This window comes from Chaetodon trifascialis, chromosome 3, assembly GCF_039877785.1.
Source record: "Chaetodon trifascialis isolate fChaTrf1 chromosome 3, fChaTrf1.hap1, whole genome shotgun sequence".
Classification (NCBI taxonomy): Eukaryota; Metazoa; Chordata; class Actinopteri; order Chaetodontiformes; family Chaetodontidae; genus Chaetodon; species Chaetodon trifascialis.
The window spans coordinates 10,411,017-10,434,781 of NC_092058.1; the positions used below are offsets into that span (position 1 = coordinate 10,411,017).

General features: G+C 42.3%; 1 protein-coding gene across 1 annotated transcript in view; it reads left to right on the plus strand.

Moving 5' to 3' along the window:
• The first annotated feature begins 12,530 nt into the window (after nucleotides 1–12,530).
• Nucleotides 12,531–23,765, plus strand: part of ppp1r16b (protein phosphatase 1, regulatory subunit 16B) — a 90,509-nt gene continuing 79,274 nt past the window's right edge. The window contains exon 1 of the mRNA XM_070959321.1: nucleotides 12,531–12,735. The gene's annotated coding sequence lies outside the window, so the exon portion shown is untranslated. The remainder of the gene's footprint in view (nucleotides 12,736–23,765) is intronic.

Consider the following 23,765-nt stretch of genomic DNA (forward strand, 5'->3'; position numbering starts at 1 on the left):
TATATCAATACTACAGCAAATATGTATGTATTATCTCTGAAATAACCAAAGATTATACTGCAATAATATCTAAGGACACTGAAAATGCAGATGAGACACATTTTATTTAATTCTATTAAACATCAGTAATGGGCCTCAAAAAAACAGTATAGGTCGAGCCATAGTGTGAGGAGGGTTACAATAATCCAACATGCAGAGCATTACAGTAATAAACTGCAAGAAACCTACAGAAAAACGTGCTTTTAGCGACATAAATACATGCTAACGTGGACCAGACAGCTCTGCTGAACACGCCGCACGTGCAGCCAGGAAAAAACGCCCATAGCAACAGATCCTGACACCCTAGCAACCAGAAACGCTTCCCGACCAGAGAGGAGACAAAAAAACAAAAAAAAACAACTATACATAAGTAATTACTTTCTCTCTGTTTCTGGTACACACGCCATATTGTGCAAGATTACATCAGTGTTTTTCATCAGCTTGATCACGGTTTTAAAATAAATTGTAAAAAAAATATTAGCTAGCTAACTGAAAACAAAGAGACCCACGAAGTGAACCAGATCACTCACCCGGAAAAACACCGTCGGCTGGTCCGACGAGAGAGAGCTCGACTGAGCGTGGACAGAGGATTTTTCCATGTAGTGCAGCAGTGATGAGCCTTTCTGTGAACGGTGGCAACAAACAGATGGCAGAGGAGAGGCTCGCCCTGCTTTGATGGATGGCAGGGGAGAGGCCGCTCTCTTCCGCTAACCGCGTTATCCTTCTCACCTTGCGCCTGACGTCACCACGCCGGCCCTCACTACAGCAGTGCCATGATGACCATTATATGTTTTATTATATTATCTTTCACAGAAACCGTCAATTACAGCTCAAAAGCAACCACTTTAACTGAAACGTGGAAAAAAAAAAAAAAAAAAAAATCGGATTGAGTTACACTTAACTCCCATTGGCAGGCCATAATCTCCTTTTTTAAAAGGTCATTTGTAGAGATCCAAATATGAGAATGCTAGAGACACAGTTACATTTATTTATCCCCTTCCTTTTACTCTACTGACAATTGAATGCTTACCTACTTTTTTGCATTAGTTCTGCTTGATTTGTCTCTCATGTTGAATGTTTCTACACTTTTGTAGTACTCTGAATAAACAAAGTAACCTACTACATGAAACATTCAATATTCATTCCAGCACCTCTCTCTAAGTACAGCCTCACAGAGGCAGCATAGCAGTAGACGCTTGTTTATTATGGTTGGTGTTTGTGTGAAATGTTCATATTGGTTATGGATCTGACTTTGAATGGCTTTAGTAAACTGAATAAATACACTTCAAACAGTTAAGGGAAATGTGATCTCCATTGTGTTTAAGATGTTACTATGAGCTGTGCATATAATCAGCGTGTGTGTAGTACACACATAAACGACCTTCACTTCTCACGACTCTCATATTATAAGAAAAATAAATCACTGCCGCTGCTGACACAGCGATTCAGCAGGAGTTATTTATTTGTAGATATCCAATTTCTAACATACTGTAAGCGCAGCCTGACTCATTCTCCACCTCTGCATTGTGTCTAATTGCAGTTTTGAGGTGGAAAGATCACTCCTCCTGGACAGATGAATTCTCTCCGCGTCCTGTTTTTGTTTTCATTGTCCTCTCAGCATTCTAGCAGACAGTTCAGTTCATTCCAAGGCTGTGTGTACCTGCGTGTGTGTGTGTGTGTGTGTGTGTGTGTGTGGGTGTGTGTGTGTGTGTGTGTGGGAGAGAGAGAGAGAGAATGTGAGGGGGAAACACACGAATCAACAGAAAGAAACAGAAAAAAACAGAAGAGAGAGACAGTGTTAGAGAGCACAGAGGGCCTGTAAAGCAGCCCACTCTCTTCCTGCCATTGTTTCATCTCAGGGACCCACATGAGGCTCGGCTCGGCTACGCCTCCTGGACATCAGCTTGCTCCCCCTCCTGCTGGCCCGCTCCTCCTCTGCGTTTCCATAGAGACAGAGAGTATGTGTGCAGATGATTGCATCTCCTGCTGAAAGGCGTTCATGAAAACAGTAATACAGCATCACCTCAAAATCTGGCTGTCCAAAGATCAGGGAGGACAGGATTCATGTGTGGTGTCCCATGAGAAATGTTGGAGAGGTTTTTGTTTGTTTGTTACTTTGTGTGGATTTACATATTGCTGCTATCCAGTGAAAACTGTATGTCTCCAAAATTTCTTTTTCATGACATCTGAAAAACTGCTTTGTTTTAAACTTTGTGACAATTTTAGATAATTTAATGAGGTTTTTAGTGCTGCTAGCAGCACAGCTCCATCGGGATAGCAATGCTGGTTAGTCCATCCACCATTCAGGTCCAGACTGAAACATCCATCCATCCATCCATCCATCCATCCATTTTCTATACCGCCTATCCCTTTCAGGGTTGCGGGGGGGCTGGAGCCTATCCCAGCTTCAACGGGCGAGAGGCGGGGTACACCCTGAACCGGTCGCCAGCCGATTGCAGGGCAACATGCAAAGACAGACAACCATTCACACTCACACCTAGGGGCAATTTAGAGTCACCAATTAACCTAATGAGCATGTTTTTGGTCTGTGGGAGCTTTGTGTGTTGCGCTAATTTCCAAATGTTAGCATGCTAACATTTGGGATGGTAAACATGTTAAAGACGATTCCTGCTTAACATCAGCATGTTATTGTTTTAATGTGAGCATATTAGCATGCTGATGTTTGCATTTCCTGAAAAACACTCACAGAGCTGCTAGGATGGCTGTAGACCTTTAGTCTTGCTGGAAGGTATTACAGCCTTAGAAACAGGATAACTGTCTGAAGTGACCCTAAAGCATTCACTCCTTACAATGACCAAATATGGAGATTCGCAGTTTTCACAGTGACAGTGACTATGTGTGCTTGAATTCCTTTGGCACTTGCATGTATCCTTGTACCTGCTCATGGGTGTGTTTGCGCGCAGTCATGCATAACCTCATTGCAAGTTTGACAAATGACTGATTGAAAAGCTACCTGAAGCAGGGAATCCTATCAGCTGTAACAATCAGGATAACTTCCTTTAATTCAGCCTCCACCAACTCATTTGCACAGATGAACCATTGCTGTTGATGCATAGGTCAGAGACAAACACGGAAAAAAAACAACAACGTCTTTGCACTGATTTGTAAAAACTGTTGATGCTCAGGTTTGGCTCACATTGGCTTACGTACTGACATGTGTTCATTAAGCTGGATTGCTAAGGTCCTTAAGGTCCTCAGCTGCTTTACTGTAGTAGACGTGGGAAACAGGCCAAGCACCTGTTGTGCACTCTGTCTCATGTCACAACAGCACGTGAAATCTACACTGTTTATGTGGCCTAGTGGATTCTCTGTTGAATAAAAGCTTGTGCTTGGTTCTGTGAAAAGACTGAGTCAACAGTGTGCTCCATTTAATCACAAGTGTAACAGTCATGCTAAAATGAGCCCCCTGTTTGTCACACGTAAAGACACTGAAGAAGCAAGAAGACTTATCTTCAGCAGGCAGAACAAAAATCACGAGACTTTTTATACAAAGATGTCTCCTCAGGCAGCAAAATAAGTAAAAAAAAAATTGTTAACAAATATCATTCATCATGAACTCTTTGTATTGATAATAGAGGAATATGTTCATGTGCATTATTCAGTCACAGCCCACCACTGCTTTTATTTACTTAAAATTGTGGATTTTTTGCCCTGCTGTTGGTTTACAAAGAAGAGTTTTAACATGAGTGGGGCGATTACATAAATCACAGACAATGGACACTATTCAAGCAGGGCTAAAATCGCTTTCTATATTTAACCAGTTCTCCTTTCATTCACGGTGATATCCTGCTTTGGGATTAACCCTGATTTCAACTGGGCAACAAAGTTCCCATGGTTGGCTCAGCAGCACGAGTTGTGATGACGTTCGATGGGGAATTAGATGACGTGAGGGGAGGAAATAAAGAGAGAAAAAAAAGAAAGGAAAAGAAAAATTACAATCATTTCAAAACTGTCATTTTTTTTAACCTATGTATATATACACATCTGGGTAGCTCTTGAATTTCACCGTGCAGATCGCCTTACCTTATTCAGAATATTACATCCTAATTTATTTGATAATAATATTTTGTGTTATTAATCTGGCAGGCAGAGGAGTAGAAGTACAAAGTGTCAGAAATATTCAAGCACAGCTACCTTGAAATTGTGCTGAAGTACAGCGCTTGAGTAAAAAACCTTAGTTACTTTCCAACACTGATAACTGCTCACACATATTCTTCTTTGTCATTCATATACAGTAGATTTAATAAGGGACATTACTGCATAACAATGGCTTCAGTGTGCCCACCGAACAGAGTGGGTGCCACTGATGTTTTGCACATTCAGTTAATATTCAGCATTCAGTTAATACAATGTGCAAAGTCAGTATGGTGCAGTCGAAAGCAATGCTGCAGCTCCACCTCCTTCTCTCTTAATCAGCAGCCCATTGCAGCTGTTGCTCAGTTGTTGAGGTAAGATGCTGAGGTAAGTAAAAACTATAATTGAGAACATCAAGTTGTTCAAGAGTAGAGGGACTGTAGTTTAACACCACACCAGCGCCTCACTGTGTTACAATGTGAGTACTACAAAAGAGTCAGGACATAAACACTTTGCGGTCCTTAACGCGAAAGAAAATATACTACAGGATGTAAAGGCATGCTGGCAGTTATGGTGAGTACAAGTCATTGCAGAGTACATGTATAAGACGTGCAACACACTCGCAACATTTTACTGTCTATGTGTCTGCAGTGTTATTTTCACTGTTTCAAATATATAAGTGTAATTTCCAGATGAAAGCACTAGAGGGAGCTCTTACATTTCTGTATTTTGGAGCTGCAGCGGGTACTTTGAAAATGAGGGTGAATGGCATCATTTTGTTACTACAATTTACCAACAGGGGGGAAGTTCCCTGAAGGTTTTTGCAGAAACATGTTTCTACATTAACTCTCAATATATAATCTAAGTCGATGGAGAGATTTTCAGTACATCCATTTCAAACAGAGCAGTTTCACTTGATCTGTTCCGGAGAGATTTAAGATGATTTTGATCAAATGTTCGCTCATTACTTCCAAGTGCAGCTGTTTACACTCTTGAGTCTCAGGCAGTATTTTAAAAGACCAGATTCGTTTGTAAACTGGCTATTTTTGGGGTGCAGCTATGACTTGCAGGAGTAGCTGTAGAGGGAATGAGGAGCGTTGCACCAGATGTATCTGGGAGTCTTGCTTGAGGGAACTTGAAGAGTTGGTTGTAAGGGTGGGGATTACACTGAGATTTCTTCTTTCTTCTCACTTATCCTCATTTTTTAGCAATACTCCACGGTCCAGTGAACTGTGGTCAAGTGTACTTTACATTTCAGTTGTCTATCAGCGTTAAAAGAAAGTTTTCAATGCTTCAATAAAACTGCACTGTCAGTGTCTGCACTCCATATTAAAGCCTCGGTGGAAGTCCCACAGAAGCTTTGCTGCAGAGTCAGACCGCAGCATGCCTCCAGCAGAGTGAATTACCCCTCTGCTGTTATTGTTAGTGGTTGTTTTATGACTTGGAGAAAGCTGCTGTGTCACGTTTTTTTTTGCACACACTGATATAGGAACAGCAAATTTTGTACAGTAATTGCCAGAACTGTAAAGAGTTGTCAGTCACAATCTATGCATAGATTTACATTTTAGGCCTTCAATCACTGGCACAAAATGCATGCGACAGCAACACAATGCCAAGAAGAGAAAGGCCAGGGGAGAAATTCTTTTTATTGTTGCCAGTTCAGATGAAAGAGAATGACACTATGTTGCCAAAGAGGAGTCACAGTTTAATCTGGTTTACTGTCAAATCCTGCAAAAAACTGCTCAGACCTTCCGGTCTTACTTGAGAGCTGCATTATTGTTCCTCTCAGTGTGACGCATTGGCTGCTACGACAGGATGGAGAGGAGCTCGATACTCTGACAGAAAGTGACTGACGTCAACTGAATACCCTGCCTGCAGCCAGCGATGGAACATAACTAAGTACATTTACTCAAGTTCTGTACTTCAGCACAATTTGTATGTACTTGTACTTAAGAATTAAAATTTTATGCTACTTTATACTTATACTTCATATTGTAGTTAAGTTGCTTTTCAGATTAAGATGTGACATTAAAAAACATGACAAGCTTATAATGCTCAGTCCTATTATGAGTTTTGCTTGAATTAACCCAAACACAACACAGAGTCAGAGATGATACAGATAATGGGGTATGTATTGTACAAGGGGAGCTGGGGGGTGGAGATGGAGGGAGTAGGGCAGCAGTGGGCTGAGGCAGAAGATGGTTATGAATGGCTGGGGAGATGTGGTGTGGGCTGGCTGGGAGTAGCTGGAGGCTGTAGCAGGTGAGCAGGTGAGCAGGCAAGAAGCAGGCAGACAGGCAGGTGAGAGCGATCCTCAAGCTAGCAAGCCACAACTCGAGACAGGAATGACTGAAAACCTGCAACAACAGGCAGAGAGGCCTGACCATCTACCACCACAGCAGCTGAACAAACGATCTGGTGATGAGCGAGTGAAGAGGGGGGTTATATACACAGCATGGTGATGAGCTTGATGGATGGCAGGTGTGTGCAGTCAGCAGATAATCAGGAACCAGGGAAGGTGCGCCATGCCCATGCCGCACAAACACAAACAAGAACACACCCAGTTTGTCACATTTCAGATGTCTATTAATCATCTCACAGCCCTTTAGATTTTTCTCCTGACCCTTTGGAGGAAGTCACCACTTGATTACCTAAATGTTTAAGTACACTACTGTAATTCACACGGAACTAAAAACAGAAGAAAAAGTCAAACTGTCCAAAACCAAAGTTTACTCTCCTTCATATGCTTAGGCAGTTTTGTTTCAGCTGCTAAACTCATGATTCCTTTCTTCAACCGAGACATCAGCAATATGCAAATAACCTAGAGTAAGGGCTCCCAGGAAACACTCCTATCTGTGGATTCTCTCTCCTCGGGCCATAATGATGATGACACAGTCTTTTCAGTTCTTAGAAGAATCACTTGCAAAGCTGAAGTTTGGCTAATGTCATTAGACAATGTTCAGGTGTTTAGGTGAATGTGTGGAGGGAACCGTGTTTGCACTTTAATGCCAGGACCATAAGTGTTGGAGCAGTCAGGATAAAGGGGACATGGAGATTTATTTTCATACACAGTGAAATTCTATGCATCCTGCAAAGCCATCATGAATAGTAATAAAAACACATTTTCTGTCACAGGGTTCTGCAGATAGTCGTATACATTCATCTCCCTCCATACTGAGGTTGTTGCTTTCACGCCTCTTTCAAATCTCTCAGTCTGCCTGCTATTGAAAAATCCTGCAGTCCCCAGGAGATACACCCCTCTCTGGACCCCTTGAGGCAATTCAACAGCACACAGTATTTCCATTTTCCATGCCAGTAAAGCGCTCTCACTTGCTAGTTGAATGAAGTGATAGACAACATGTGTCATTTGCAACCATCGTATTTGCGGCTCTGTAAGGGGTCGTGTGTTCTCCAAGTTCCTTGCTTTCAGGGTCTATACTTGCAGAATGCATTTTGCTTACCGACACTAAAAGTGGAAGTTTGAGCTTCACAGTGCAGAATGACGTACTGCAGACTGTTTTCACGTTCATCTGCTGAATGAGGAAGATTCTCCATGTGTCCTTAAATCTGAGTTGAACACACTTTATGCATAATGTTGGTGGAGTTGGTGCAAGTTTAAGGTTTTATTATTTTAGTTATAAAAATGTCTGAAAACATGTCGGGGGAGATCTTCAGGTCGGCAAACAAACCACTCAGAGCTGCTATCTGAACATCTTTGCTACAGCCTTCACTGTCTGTAGTGAAATCAGATGGTATTCAGGATAATGAGCCAGTTCTGCTTTGAATTGTTACAGTTCATTAAAAGCACATTAGCGCAGTAACTACTTGTGTGTACTCAGCAAAACTGTTGCTGTAAAATGAGACCTAGTGAGGTTCTGGATGTCCAACATGCTGACGGACAGAAAGGAACATCTGTCTGCAATGATAGAGCAACCCAAATGATTAAATTCTTCTGAAGCCCAAAGGTCACATTCAGACCTGGATCTGGTTTCAGAAGCATAGATATTTAAGATGTACTAAAACAATTGTGTTCCAAGTAAAAGTAATACATTCAAATTCTTACTTGCAATTGAAATAATGCAAGTATCAACAGGAAAAGGCACGCAAGGCATCAAAAGTAAAAGCACTCATTATGCAGCGGAATCTATAACAATGCATCATATTCTATAGTCTGATCATGTTTTGCATGGAAAACCTGAATCTACAAAGTAGCTGTGAAGTAAATGTAGTAAAAAGTGCAAAGTTTCCCTCTGAAATGTAGAGGAGTTGAAGTAAAGTAGCATAATATTGACTTACTCAAGTAAAGCACAAATATCTTAAGTAAATGCGCTTAGTTATGTTGCACCACTGCCTTCTTCTGAATCTAAGAATGAGCATCATGTTTTAAGGTTACATCCTCTTTAAACAGAAAACACATTTTCTGCTTTAAATGTGGATAAAAGCATAGAAACTGGTGAGAAATTACATCCGCTCCAGTACTCAAGTATCATCAGTGTAAAGCCCATTATGGTATTGACAGCCCTGTCTGTTCACTCAGTGCTGTTAACCGCAGGACGGAGGTCAATAATTTAAGCTGCAGCATCCTTTAAAAAACGAGCATCGCATGAATACTTACTTAGCTTACATTGTGATAAATATGTCTGAATAATATACAATTAATTGCAGAAAAGTGGGCTGATAATAAGAACATACTCCATCCTCGCTAATGTGCTAATATCTTAATGGGGGGACTTGACAACATGAACTCATTGCTCACAGCAGCTACTTGGCACCGATCCAGTGTTCACCACAGAGAGAAGATAAAGGAGAGGGTGGATCAATGCAGGGCAGAAAGACATGCGGTGTTTTGTGGAGCAGATTTATAATACAGTTTTTAATAGCATCACACAAAGAAGGATTGCCTTTTCCTGAAACACATCTTCAGGAGGACGTCTACAGCAGCATCGGATATTTTCTGTGTCTGTGTTCTCGTTTTGTTAGTCACCGACAGTGTGTCTCTTTGTCTTCCTGCTTATTCAAACAATAAAAAGTGATGATGGAAGGCTTTTGACATGAAAACTCGCCTCCAAATCCAGCGTTTAATGATCAGATGAATCATTTTCAAGCACATTGCAGTCAGCATTTCAAGCCGCTTTTGGACAAAGTTAAAGGAGTAGTTCAGCGCTTTCTTGTCAAGTCTTGGATGGATACTCTCATGTCTGTCCACTGAATATAAAGCCAGAGCCTGAAGACTGTTAGCTTAGCATTGCATAACGACGGGAAAAATCTGCTTGTCAGCACCTCGAAAGCTCATGAATTAATATGCTATATTTAGTTTGTTGTCCATACAAATGATTTATGGTTTGACATGAAATTATGGCCCAGACTATTTCTTGGTGTTGACCACCTAGCTATCCAAACCGCTGTTTCTTGTCTTTATGCTAATGCTAAGCAAAGCGACTGCTAGCTGTAGCTTAATATTTAGCGTACAGACATTAAAGTATCAACACTCTCGTGTAATTTTTGCCAAGAAGCATGTATCTGCCACTCTTTTAACTGCCTCCAGGCCAAACTTGAGTGCCAACATGAGGGACAGGGCAAGGACCTAATCCTCATTCTTAACTCTTACTTGCAGGCTTTGTTTGGTCGTGCCACTCCCAACAAAAAAGCCACCCCTTTCTGCTCCTTGGAAGAAGTGGGGCAAGTGCAAATCCATGAAATATGTAAAGGGTGAAGTCTTAAGCCTGCCCGCCATTTCCAGCTGCCTTAGGACCAGGAAGATTAGGGTTAAGAAGAGAAAGGGGAGTGTACGAACAAATACTTTACTCCATCATCCATTACTGCTGACCCACATTCTAAAATCTGTCTGTTTGAAGTTAGAGCTTTCATTTCCCCATTTTAACCTTGATATGTGCATACGTACTTGTTTGCTAGGTTTAAATGTAACTTCTGTACATCTTAAGGCAAAATTCTCTAATAAAATGTTAAAATCATCGTTTCCCACAACGTCTATTTATTATGAGAGCTGCTGATTAACTGCCTTACCTGTCATGTTTCAAAACCTTGGTGATGACTTCATAATGCCATTTTGCTCTGACTCAAAGTGCCTTGAAGCATACAGCTCTTAATGATCAGCATGGTGAAGAATTAAAACTCTTCTATTGCTGAGGAATCCCCAGGAGCTTACAGGGGAGACAGCCTTTCTCTTTACTGGACAATAATTGAATCGTTGAATGATTAATAATTGAAAAGAGAAAAGAAAAGTGAGGCAATTCAGAATCTCTCTGGGGCACCTAAAGACTTTCTACTTTGGTGCTGTGGAAAACATCCTAACAGGGGACATCATGAAGTGGTCTGGGAACAGCTCTGGTGACATTATGCTTCATTGAAAGTATATCTGATGCTGCAAATCAATCTGTGAATCCCTTGCATACATATCTTTTTATAATGATTATGTTTACTCTTATTTTATGTATTATTCTTTAATGCAGCTTATTAGCACAGCATGAAAAGTGTGCCACCAGGCATTTCACTTCACATATTGTGTGAGCACGAGACGAATAAAACACTTAAATCTGAATTGTTGATATTCTTCATATGAAAAAACATCTTAAAAAGACATTTCATCTCAAATGTTTCAAGTGCAGTGTAAATCATTTATTTTTTGAGCAAAATAAAAAAGCACAAGCAAAAAAGTGAAAGTGCATTTCCCTGCATCTCATGTATTGTGTAGAGAAGAGCACCGCTATCTTGTACCAAGAAGCAGATCTCTGCACTAGAGTCAAGGTAATGATTCACTTCATGTGATTGCTCGAGGTATGACCACAGAAAGACAGGAGACAGGGGAGTAAAGACGAGAAGGAGAAAAAGAAGAGAAAGGAAAGGAGACACAAGTAGGCAAAGACAAAAGATGCAGAAAGAAATAGAGGAAATCCCAAAGAGTGGGCGAGAAATCTCAGAGAGATACAGTACTCTCTTCCAAGGAGGCGGTGCAGACAAAGCACTCATTTTATTTTCAGCCTCTGTGTATTGTTGACACCTCATGAGCATTACAAGACAAGTAGAAATACGACTAAATAATAAATCAAATAGAACGTCTGCAGAAAAATCTAATTTTTATCAGTTTTGGAAGATTCAGTAAACTTGAGATGAGAGCTGCAAAACAAGAGTTACTGAATGATTAACTGGCTTGTGCAAAACTATTATCAGTGTAGTTTTGGGCATCATTCTCTCACTGTCCTAAACTTTTTCTGGACAGAAATGATTAAACTTACATTGAGTTTTATTGCCCAAGTATGTTGACATGAGTAGAGTGGTTTGGGTGTGTCTGCCTGTTTATGCTGTTTGCTTCATGTAGGTTTTTCATGGGACTGACCAAAGATTTGGACCCATGAGTACCTCTCACTGGAGGGCTAACAATGTGCAATCAATGTTAGATGGGTGATAAAATTGAAGTATTATCACATAAATGGAATAGTTTCATGTTTATGGAAATATCCTTATCTGCTCTCTTGCCCAGAGTTAGATGAGAAGTTAAAAAGCCCTTGCATTAAGAATGGAGCTGGAGCTGGGGGGTGATTAGCTCATCTTAGCTTAGCATGAGGAACTGAAGCAGGGGGAAATGGCTAACTTGTTTAGCACAAATTATGTACTATGATGCTATGAAGCTGTAATTTTAGATAATGAAATATTATGTCGTATAGTGAGATTCAGAGGTGCTCGTAGGTGTATTTCTGAACTAGCAAGGCTAACTGTTGTCCCTGCTTCAAGCGTTACCCTCAGCTAAGCTAACAGCCTGCTAGCTGTAACTCCAAAGTGCACAGAGGTGAGAGCGGTATTGAAATTCAAGCAACATTTCTAAACAAATGTCACAAGAAGAAGAAGAAGAAGAAGAAGAAGAAGAAGAAGATGACAAAATTAAAAGGGTGCCAGTCAAACGTCAAAAGATGGAAGAAAGCAACACAGAAAATGGGATTATTTATGTTTGTTTCATGTATTAATGTGAGGAAGGTTACAGTCTCCTCATCGCCCCAAACCAAACTGATGTTTTCATCTGCCGCCATTTTTAGTGGATGTTTCATGATTCATTTGCTTTGGATATTCCGTTGTACTTTGTCTCTTTTTACTTTTATCCATTCACCATCGTTTCTACCATTGCCGAGTGTTAAAACATGAAATGCAGGAAACTAAAAAGATATTGAAATATTCCAAAAAAAAGTTTCTTACATTTGGCAAAGTCGGAAAATGTTTTCAAACAAATTAACTGAGCCTACTTCCAACAAATGTTGAACTTTTCCTTTAAACTCGTTTTTGCTGAGGTGGTGGGGGCTGGCGGTGGGGGGCCCCTAGCCCACTTTGCGCACCCCTGCCATACACTGTGCTCCTCAGTCTCCTCCTCCCTCTCAGCCCCGCCCTCTAGGAGTGACTTGGTGTTGGAGAGGAGAGACGGAGGGACCCTGCAGACACACACATACACACACATTTACACACACTCACACAGAGTCACACACACTAAGCGTTCCTCGCAGCCTGCCGTGTCTTCACTAACGGGACAAGTTTAAACCTCCTGGATATCTCTCGGTTTTCTCTCGCCTCCATGTGAACACCTCGACCCGGACTGAGGTGAGTACACAAATTCAGACGTGTTGCCAGTTTGGAGGCTTGATCCGCTCACTGGTTGGAAGTAAACGCGGGGGAAGACGAGGTTTTCTCAGTAGAGGAAAAAGCGGCAGGCATGTCCGACTCCTGCGCTTCTTGGAGCAGTTGCAGCCAGCTCACTTTATCGCCTTTCTGGAGCCGATAAACGCTTTAATAACCTGCAATTAGAGGCGTTTGCGTACGTTCGTTTCCGCTTGTCGGCGCCCGTAAATTGAGCTCCACGGGTTGGGATTAGCAGAGCTGCTTCCACATCCTCCCGGGATGTTGCCGTTTCACCGCCGCGCTGTTACACATGGCTCTCTCTACATCCGCTCCGGCGGCGCTGCTGCGGCCACTTCGGCCACTTGGACTCAGTTTGAAACATTTTGAAGGCTGCACAGATTCACTTTGCTCTTACTCCGAAAGTCACTTTTCTGAAGTGAGGGGAGCTCACCGAGGCTGGAAACGCGCGTGTCATTGTAAACTTTTGAAGGGAAAATATGTAAACACCTTCAGCTTTTCCTACAACTTGTTTGACAGTTTTAAGTTAGGAATAAAAACAGCTTCGCGTGTTTTCGCATGATCCAGATGGTCAGGTTTATTTTCACTCTCCATTAAACTGTTGTTGATTCAGCACTTTATCATTTGGTTTCTAAACTATGTGAACTAATGAACATCGGCTGGTTTTATATAACCAACAGTCCAAAACTCAATATTCAATCTACAGTAACATAAAAAGTAGCAAATTGTTGCACAGCAGAGGCTAGAAGCAGCACATTTTATTGATATAGCCTGATCATTGATCAGCTGTTTGTCAGTTGACCAAACTAACAAACCCCGAAGGATATTCAACTTACTATCATACAAAACCAGCAAATTCACATTTGAGAGGCTGGAACCAGCAATTAGCTTGAAGGATGAAACTATTAATTCATTTTTATTGTTAAAAAAATCAGCTGATTTTCAATTACGTGGTCTATAAAATGCCAGAAAACTGAAAAATGTCAGGTAGCATGCCTTGTTTTGGCTAACCAACAGTCCAAAAGCCAAAGATACTCAGTTTACAATGATGGAAGACAGAAAAACAGCAAGTCCTCACACTGGAGACACTTGAACTAGAGAATATTTGACATTTAATCGATCATCAGAATTACTGGTAATTTGTGACTGTCCTGTTCCTTTTTCTACAATGAATATAAGTCATACTTGTGTCTAATCTCTCACCCTGAAAGAATACGATTACTTACAGCCTCATCGTTTAATTATCAGAATATTTACTGTTTTGTTGTCTGACAACAACCAGTCCCATCAGCTCTACAGCAGAGACGAGGTCACATTAAACATCTATGAGATGCTTAGCACCACGATGACATCAGAACTGTACCATGTACAGGCTCTCACTGTCACTGCCTTGTGTAGCGTACACACACACACACACACACACACACACACACACACACACACACACACACACACACACACACACACACACACACGATTTAACACATTATGGGCTTTGTTCTTCTCACTTTGTGCCACATGTACACTTTGTTCAGGTAGCAGATATCCCTGCCTGGCTGTGTTGGCCTTTAAATGTTTGATGCGTGGAGACGTCCTGAGCGCTTTCCTCTGCTGTTCCTCTCAGCATCTGCACCGGCTGTCAGCTCATGTTAGAAATGGGCTGTTGGAGGGAGGGACGGCGCAATCTGTCTTCATGCACGCACACTTACTGTACTGTGCGCACACACTTGGAAGTACACAGGCAGGAATATACAGGAGATGAAGTGCATCTGTGCACGCAAACGTGCAAGTACCTGAAAACGACCTGCAGGTCTGCGCCACGCACATCCAGACTGTTTGATTACATAAACCTTGTGCTGTATGCACAAAGCTTAGTGATGGCCTCGGGGTCTGCCCGAGTATCATGTTATTCACAATAATATCAGTATACCTTTTGATATGATAGAAAAGAAAAATAATATTGTGATAACGGCAGTATTCAGACTTATTGAAGTAATGACGGCGTACCGTTATGCACAGCAACAACAAACATGGCTGAAAGTGAAAGTCGCACTGCTGTTGGCTCCACAGCGGAGGAGCAGGTTCCAAAAAGGGGAGCGACTACAGTAGAGTGGAAGTGGTTTGGCTTCAAAAGATCAGATGAACAACAAACCGTGGTAATGTGTTGGAAATGCCTGACGAATAACAACAAATTTATTTCACCCCCTCGAGCAGAAGCACGTGGTTGAGTACGAGAAGGGCTCAGCAGCTACTGTGGGTCAATCTGCACCGACTCAGCATTGATGAATCTTTGGAAAGTCCAGATTTTGACATGGAAAGAATGCGATTATTGCAGAAGACTGTGAAATGTCATGATATTATTTTAGGATCACGTTGCCCACCGCCCACCCCTGTGCTGAACAACGCCTTGTGTTTTGTCTCAGCTTTGACATGTGAGGTTCAAAGGTGACATTCTGCCACGTAAAAGCAAACTGGGCACTAAAGCCAAAACTCTTTGGCTCTCTCCTCTTTTTAAAAGTATTTTCAGGCATCTTTATGCCTTTTTATCACAGATGGTAGGGAGATGACAGGAGGCAAAGACTGGCCAGGCTTGAATCAGGGACATTGCTGCTCGTGGTTGGCAGCTTAACCACTAAGCACTGGGGGCCACACTGGTTCTCTGCACACGATGAGCAGTAAGAGGTGTGCTCGTGGTAACATGGTGTGCAGAGCATCGTGCACAGAGGCCAAGTGTAGTGCAGGTGTACATCACTTTGTGTTGTAAGTGGCAGGGAAGGCCGTTGTAAAAGCAACACAGGGCAGTTTGAGCAAGCAGGCAGTCGTCCTCTTTCAGGGAGGAAGACTTCTGATAAGAAGCTGACAGTCAAGACTGGTCAGAGGTCTGCGTGAGAACTCATCTGCTTCTGCTCTTTGTGTTTACTGCCTGATGGGCGTACAGTCAGCTGTCAGCTACGCTACTTTGTAATTAAAAGGTAAGATCTTTCGCACATTGTCAACCTAATTACCGGAAGAATGATGCTCTTTCCAAATAAGCTGCGTATCTGGTGAAATGATGTAACTGATGTTTGGCATTAGTGTTTGGACCTAATGCACACATGTGAACACGCTCAGCGACACGCTCCTCCACATTACGACCAACAGTTCCTCTGGTATCTCAGGCAATAAATCGTTAGGCTGCATATGGTGTCACAGCAAAATTAGATTCCTCTGAGTGTCTGGGTGAGCCGTCTGTGATCTCTGAGGAGCCCCGCTGCTCTCCTCCAGTACTCCCCCTCCACTGATGAGCTGCCTCCAGAATATGTTCTCTGTAGTTGTGTACCCTAACTGATGTTTAATTATTCCGACACGGTGATTTGGCTGTGGCTCATAAAATATTGAAACAGAGGCGGCCCAGGAGGCGCACTGAAAGACTCCGGCTTGACTTTATCCTTAAATACGACTCTGGATTGGAGCATGGGCGCCGTCTGCGACTGACATCAAAGCAAGTCAACACAGACACACAACCACCACATAAGTTGTTCAGTGATATTTTTGCTTAAAAAGAGTACAGGAAGTATTTTTTTCATGTTTATATTGGAAATCTGTTCCTTGACCTCCTGCTGCTTAAGATGTCTTCTCTGAACCAGTGTGCTTGCTTACTATCGAAAAGCGATTATACTAGATCAGCGTTCTGATTACAGCAAGCAACCAGGCGCTGCCTGCTAATCTGCGGTCTTAATACTGAGACAGGCAAATCTCAGGGCAGCTATCAAGGCTACTTAAAGTCTCAATGCCCCATTTCTTCATCGTTTTGTAATCAGGTTTCTTAGAAATGCACACCTGTTGAGTCTGAGCTTCCCTGCAGATTGATATAAATATGTAGGTTTGGCTTGAGAGATAATACTTGTGTGTTAGCTGCTGCGGTAATAAGTCATGAAAGTTAAATCAGGAGAAATCATTCATCTCGTCGTACTGATGGGGTCGTGAATAGCAGCAGTGTTACACAGCCGTCTTTGTATCTGGCTCCAGTGCAAGACAGAACCATAGCAAATGAAATCCAGAGTGCATGCAAATAATTCGTCAGTTTGTCCCTGAAGTGGTGCTTTTTGGCTCTGTGAACACTTATGTGATCAGTGGACATAATGGTGGATCCCCTGCTGATGGATGCTGGCATATCTGAACCCCTCGTGCGACCACTCGCTGAGAGGATAAAACCACAAACATCATTGTTTTGCAGGGAAGAGCTTTAGCACCATGGCATCCCAATCGATCAGCGCTCTGTGTGTGTGTGTGTGTGTGTGTGTGTGTGTGTGTGAGTGTGAGTGTGTTTGTTCGTGTGGCTCTTAATTTTGCAATTGGTCAGTGTCCAGTTAAAACCACATGTCCCTCCAGACAGTCCTTCTGTTTCTTAGGCATCAGTCAGCAGAGATTTAAAGATGATCCAAACTATAAACTTCAGAATGAAATCTGCTCATTTCAGTGGAGCTGCTGTCATTAGTAAAGTAGTAAATTTATGCAGCTTGTTTGCATGGGGATGAACTTTGGAGAATTTTAATGTCACATTTTGTGACAAAACAATTTCAGAGTCCCCCAAAAAAGTCTTGACGTGTAACCAGATTATCAGCTATCCAAGTTGAACAACACCACCCAGTCCAGAGTGTCAAAACTAGATCTGTAAAGATGAGTTGAAGTAAGGAATAAGATAGTTCCAACTTATCGTTTGAGATGATTTTTGTGCTTTTTTGTCTTTTATATTAACGTAAACTGAACATGTTTGGATTTCAGACAAAACAAGGTATTTGTAGACATCACCTCAGGTTTCTGGAGTCTTGTAAAAGGCATTTTTCACAATTTTCTGGCGTTCTATATACCAAATGATTAATCAGTAATGAAAATCATGGTTAGTTGCAGCCCTAATCAAATCTACACCCAATCCGTTAGACATAAAAGAAACCTCATTACATGGTCCTTCACACCCCGTCCATTACTCAGGTTGCCATCAAAACGACACTGGCCAAGACAAATATGTTCAAAAAGTCATTAATTCCAGCTCCATTAATATGATAAACAAGCCATGAAGTGCTTAGTTCTCTGACACATGCACACATTTTCCTGTGCAGATATATTGGCTGTGTCCACATGTGGAGGTATCCTTGGGCAAGATACTAAACCCCAAATTGCTCCTGATGCTGTGCCATCGGTGTGTGTGGATGGTTATTGCTCATGATGAGCAGGTGGCACCTTGCGTGGTAGCCTCTGCCTCCAGTGTGTGAATGGATGAATGCTGGCTCATGTTGTAAAGCGCTTTGAGTGGTCGGCGGGGCTAGAGAAGCACAATACAAATCCAGTTCATTTATCATTTGTTGTTGCCAACTGCAGAGAGCAAAAAATACACACAATATATTTTGTTATTTTCCCTAAATCTCTGAATGTGTCAGGCCATTGCGGGCGATGCTGCGAGTCAACGATCAGGACTGATTTATGGCAATATTAGATTTTTATAGGATGTTTACATCAATGTGATGAAGGGCCTTCATTTATCAGGGATTTAATTTGCAGGATTCACCCAGGCAGACGTTCATATCTGGTTATTTTATCAATAAGATGTTTCTCAATCGATTTTCCAGGAACTGTACCGCATAACAGTAGATTTACCAATGTTATGATATAAAATCACATTTACTGTAACAGAGAGTTTCATGCTGTGCTATGCATCCTTGCACTACTGTGCAACACCACTTTATGATGTGACCAGACAAATTGCATTATCTCCAAACTGCAACGCCCACAAGCTTAAAACAAGCCAATTTTTCTTAGCTCACTTAAAGTGTAAATTTGGAGTAACCTGTTCTGTTGTGTAAGTGTGGTTCTGCATTTTAACGTCCATGGAGTCTTTATAGGCTTCTGTGCATACGGAACGTCCTTTATGGCTCGCGGTGTCTGTGCATCCTTTTCTGACGCTGTGCTGTATTTGTGGCTCATTTCACGTTTCTGTGCTGAGGCCAAACATCTCAGGCACACCGTGTCTTAAGAAGCAGACTCACCAATCGGAGCCAGCGAAGTGTTGTGAACAGGAAGTGAGCCCATGGAGTTTGTGGCCTGCACTCTGTGTTCAGGAAGGCGTTTGACGGGGGGTGGGGGGTGGGGGGGGGGCATTGTAAAGGTTTTTTCCTCACATTGTTGTGGAAAGCACAGCAAGCCTCTCTGGTCTTGTTTGAAAGAAGCACATGGTTATTGTCATATATGAACCTTTTTAGCTTCAGAGTGTCCCATTGAAGCCGTCTTTATAATGAATGGACAGCACGACATGATTTCTCCTCTCCTCTAGTGCATCTCAAACACTGCTTTTCAGCTATTCTTCTTCATGCAGGCTGTAGTAAACAGATTTTAGTCTCTATAAATACTTGCTGTCTATGAAGAGTCATGCTTTTATTCTCCTCTCCTGATGAACAAAATGTCTCTCAGATTAGACGAACACAGCTGTTGAACTTCAAAGGCAAATTTCAGCCAACATAGAAAGTGTTGAAATAGTCCCCGTGTGTGCATGTGTGTGTGTTTGTGCGTGCATGTGTGTGCACGCTTGTATGCTTTTTGAAGGTTGTTTTTATGAATTCTCCCTCCGCTGTGTGAGATGGGGCCTTTAATGTCTGGTTTGCCCTGTCTTCCGTCTCTGTCTGTGCTCTGCACCCATTGGTCCGCACACACTGGTGCCTGGTTGTGCCTGGCCGTGCCGAGGCTGCAGTTGAGGAGTGTGCGTGCGTGTGCATGTGTGTGTGGTTTGTGCCCTCTGTGCTGTTCCTTCTCTGTAGGCCTTGTGTTTGTGCGAGTGAGAGCGTAGATGTGTCTGCAAGTGTCAGTTTTTACCCTTTTTGGAGAATGGCTCTCTGTGCTTGAAAACCCTCAACACACACAAATTCCTGCTCACACACACACCACGCTCTGTTAACCACTAATGTTTCCCCCATTAAGGTTTTACAAAGTAGTGAGAAGTGTTGCTTTTCAGCCTGATTTCTCGAGTGCAGGATTCCTTCAAAGTGATGAGTGAGCACAAGTTTGTCTGAAAGCTCACTCAGGAATCCTCAAAAGAGACCGAACGTTTTCAGCGTGTTAGAGTCTAGACATGATGCTGCTGATGATGAAGACGGAACAGGTAGCTCAAACACGGTGGTGGTTTGTGTGCACCATCCGATGCAGTGACATGGTCAGTTTTCTGCTGCTGTGTTATGCTTTTGTTTGGGAGCAGGATGCCTTAAAAGTCATGTTAATGGCTCTCAATTGAAAACATTAGTTTAAAGGAACAAGTGTTTGGTTTCTTCTGGGTTTCTTAACGTTGTGAAATCGGGCTTTGTTGAGCATTTTCAAACCACCAGAAGGGCACTGCTTGTCCGGACACTGCAAGCTACTACGGTAGCAGCGCTACATTTGTTCTAATGGAAAAGCTGATATATTTGCAAGCTAACTAAGCTAAGTACTGGCTCCTATATATCTGACAGAAAACAGGCCAGCTCCTTGTCGCTCCTGTCCTTCAGAGCTCACCAGCAGGTGAAAGCCAACCCCAGATGCACCCTTGTTTTGGAGAAAGCTTTGAAAAAATAAAAAAGCTACGTCTATTTCAGTGTGTGAATGTTGCCCAAGTGTGAGAGCAGCCTCTGTCAGACCCTCTAACCCGGTGTCTTGGAGCCTCATATGGAAGCTTTCCTTCAGAAGATCCATTGATAAGAAATAGTGCAATGTTGTGATACATCAGATTTGTTGATATTCAGTACGTTTTTAATATCTTTATATTGAATTGTTGAAATTTTAGTCATTCTGATGACAAAATGTGATAAAACTGTGAAACACAGCATTCATAAAAAGTGGGAAATGCAGAATTTGGGAAAAATCCACCTTTAAACTTCTGTAGTTCTGTAGTTGTTCCAGTCTGTGGCACGTTTGCATGTCCTCGTCAAAGTGCTGGTCTTTGAATATTGCCAGCATACAGTTAGTGGAGCGAGTATGACTGAAGAAAGAAGCACGACCTTGAAGATAATATTGTGTGGCATCAAGCTGGGCTCGCATGTTATTTTGTGTGCTCAATGAAGCATTTTCTTGCTAACAGTGCCATTGCTAATTTTATCATGACATATGCACTGCAAGACTTTTCCTGCTGGGAGTAAGGCTTGCACCCTGCTTACACACTAACCATCTCGCAGTTTGAGAGGAAATGATCTCTGACCGTATTCAGGTGAACAGTTGGATAACATATTTCATATCCCGGACATGAAAGTACCCTATGTATACCCTGCGGTATCCAAATTTTGATACCGTCAAACGTTCCCCACATTTTCCCGGGGTATACGGTATTACCGTGACTAATTGAAAATCACTTTGCAGGGCAGCGTGACATACACGCAGTTCAGACGGTCAATGGTCACGCTAAGAAGCACCAATCCTGACTTGTAGCATACCAGAATGACGGGGAGAATCTCAGCTAAAAGCCTCTACCAAGCATTGGCACTCAAACGAAACATAATTCATACCCCAAGAAATTATATGCGCATGAAACAAAGACACAAAAATAGCTCACGTCAAAGGTACTGCGTCAATTTCACCACTTCGCACAAACCACAAAAGCCCAGTATCATGTGAAAGCAGAGTCTGATGATCACGAAGATGTCTGCCTCCTCACTGTGCGACGAAAACTCGGCGAGCCAGCAGCCAAAGAGTAGCAGAAAAAAACTTTGCTAAATCATAAAGTATGTTTTACCTTTGCTGTTTTGTGGTCAAAAGTTATATTCCAGCTTGAAAAAAACACTGCTAATGTCTCCTCTATGACTCTGCGTTAGTTTGAGATCAATCACGAAGGTCCTGGTTGTTTACATAATCAGGAGGGAGTTTCTAGAATGGAGGATGCGCCCCTCATGCAATAACCTATCTCTGGGGTTACTTCCTGCTGGATCGTCATTGGTGTTTCTATGGTGAATTTGGGCGGGTTGCTGAGCTATCGACCGGCGTAACTACGCAGTTAGTTTCACCGCTCCGTCTCATGAAGGAGCAGAGCGCTCACAGAGGACTCTGCTGAGCAGCCCGACGTGTTATTTTACTGTTTTATTTGCATTTCTTCCTTTTACGAGAGCTAAAAACAATAGCAAGCAGAAAAAAGGCTGAAAAAGTGTTTTCAACAGAGGAGTTTCTCCGTATGCTTGGACGAGATAACAGTACTCTGCCCAGATGCGCCCATATGAGCGCCTGGACATACCTGTGTTAAAACATCTGTAAAACTGCTCAGGTTCATTTTTTAGCATGTGTCACCTTTTTCTCGAGTAAAAATTCAACCAGATACATTGAATGGAGTGGACTTCATTTTTGTTATGATGATGCTACAATTATGTTAGGCCCCTACAGACCTATATGCCCACAATTTTTTTAAATGACGGTAATGAAACTGATACCGTTGCTATTTTTAGATACCACGGGATACCTTATTACCGGATTACCGCCCAACCCTACCCTATATCATAGCTGCATTGGATGCTCAGTACTCGCTTATCTCCCATCATTCTCGCCACTGTCTCCAGATTCAGATTGGCTGTGAGGTCATCGTCAGTCCATTTTTAGTTTGAGACTGATGACAGTAATAATTTACCCTCGTTGTGAAGCTTTCATTGCATTTACAGTAATGTAACAAGTTGTTGTCAACTCGAGTGACGTTCACTTCATCTGTTGCTGCTCTGCTCTGTATATCTGTGCAGTGATTACTGGAGCGAGTCTTTACCCACGTTAGAGCGGTACAATAAATACACTTAACATTGAGTAGACAGTGCAAAGTCATGAAATACTGAGAGAGAATGGAGGTATTGTGCTTCACAAACCTTACATCATCCGTGACGTGATGTTAGCAGAAAGGTGGAAACACACCTGTAATTTGAAAATATAACCTAATAGAACCTCAAGTGACACGTTAGCTCAGTCAGCTTCCTCTGACTGAGAATCACCAAAGAACAGATTCAACTGTACTCTCATCTGTTTTTTCAGTCTTGCTTCCCTGAAACCAACAAATCCAGACAGATCTTTGTTTTGTAGTGTAGTAAAATGAGTAATCAGCATGTAGACCTTTCTCTGCCCCCGCCTGCAGTTACTGGGACAGTGCAGGCTCGCTGCGCACCCATCTCGGTTCAGTAGTGGATTAGAAGTGACACTTACTGCAGGCTGGCTGAGTCTAAGCCTTGTTTACTCTGGCTTGGTCTTAGCCGGAGACTCAAACCATCATTAGGCAGTGAAATGACTCAACAGTGGGACGGAGCTCCAGACAGGGAGAGCGAGAGAGAAGCAAAAGATGGAAAAAAAAGGGAGAAGGAGGAACAATTCAGAAAAGACAGAGGCACATAAAAACAGAGCATATTCCCAAATTGGCCTGGAGATAGAGTGAACCGGATGACTGCAGCAGGGGGGCAGTTAGAACCTGGAGGCCTGGGCGTGCTGCGGTCAAACCCTTTTATAAATAAACAGACTGATTGGTCTAAAATAAACATGAATCGCTCATGTCAGCATGGAGCAGAAGGACGAGTAACCCCACCCAGAACCGGCACAGGACAGCAGGCCCTAAACATGGACTGCTGCTGTTGTGCAGAGATTTGGGTTGTTGGCCAAATTTTTCCTGCTCTGAGGTCGAGGCCATTTTTCAAAGCCATGCACAAAGAAAATCGGCAGAAAGCAACCAGTTCAGACATTTATCCAATTCAGAATTGACTTGCATTAAGGGGCTCTATGTAGTATTGGGAACCCCGACCGGAGGCTCTGGATTTCTTTTTGAAAGCTGTAAACATGGTCGTCCGGCCGGCACTTCAGACCTGCACACTGTTCTACTGATGTAACAGGAAGCAACGGGCTCATGGTGAAATAAAAGCTCTCCATTTAAAAAAAAAAAAAAAAAAACATCTGAAAGAATAAAAGGAGCCATCACACAATAGCGGAGATGACTAGCAAATGGAGTCTGCAGACTACAGAAGAATAATTAGACTATTTTCTGGACATGG